The 800-nt window shown below is 39.2% G+C and overlaps 1 non-coding gene across 1 annotated transcript; it reads right to left on the bottom strand.

Moving 5' to 3' along the window:
• Nucleotides 1-284: 284 nt before the first annotated feature.
• Nucleotides 285-391, bottom strand: LOC128283034 (small nucleolar RNA R71). Its single transcript, XR_008273377.1, has one exon. It is a non-coding gene; the product is annotated as a small nucleolar RNA R71 (small nucleolar RNA).
• Nucleotides 392-800: the final 409 nt, after the last annotated feature.

Here is an 800-nt window from a genome sequence, read left to right as displayed (position 1 = left end):
TTGAATTAAAACCTAACACTATTCAAATGATACAACAATTTGTTCAGTTTGATGGTTTGCAGGATGAGGATCCTAACACTCAGTTAGCCAACTACTTAGAACTATGCAATACATTTAAAATTAATGACGTTTCTGATGATGTCATACGTCTTCGGTTGTTTCCCTTTTCATTAAGGAACAAAGCTAAACAGTGGTTGAACTCGTTACCACGAGGGTCAATTACTACTTGGGAACAAATGACCAAAAAATTTTTACTAAAATATTTTTCTCCGGCTAAAACGGCTAAATTACGTAATGATATCTCTTTTTTTGTGCAGATGGATTTAGAAACACTCTATGATGCATGGGAGAGATACAAGGACCTTTTGAGAAGATGCCCCCACCATGGGTTACCGCTTTGGCTCCAAGTACAAACTTTTCACAATGGTTTGAATCCTTCGACTCGACAAATGGTTGACGCAGCTGCTGGCGGAACCATCAACAATTAAACACCGGAAGATGCCTATGAGTTTATAGAGGAGATGTCACTGAATAACTATCAGGGGTAAGTCATGAGGACAAAGCCAACGAAAACAGTCGGCGTTTATAACGTCGATTCGGTCACCCTGCTCTCTAATCAGGTAGAACTCTTAAATAAAAAGATTGGTGGTTTTCTTAATTCTTCACAAGTCCACCCAGTAATGCAGTGCGAAACAAGTGGAGGTGGAACAAACCATTCGGAATACCAACCCTATGGTCACAACATGGATAACGAGCAATTAAACTACATGGGTAATAATCCTCGACCTCAAAACAATCTA

This window comes from Gossypium arboreum, chromosome 10 (assembly GCF_025698485.1).
Source record: "Gossypium arboreum isolate Shixiya-1 chromosome 10, ASM2569848v2, whole genome shotgun sequence".
Lineage (NCBI taxonomy): Eukaryota > Viridiplantae > Streptophyta > Magnoliopsida > Malvales > Malvaceae > Gossypium > Gossypium arboreum.
Note: the sequence above shows the minus strand (reverse complement) of the source record. Positions and strands in the feature narration are given on the sequence as shown.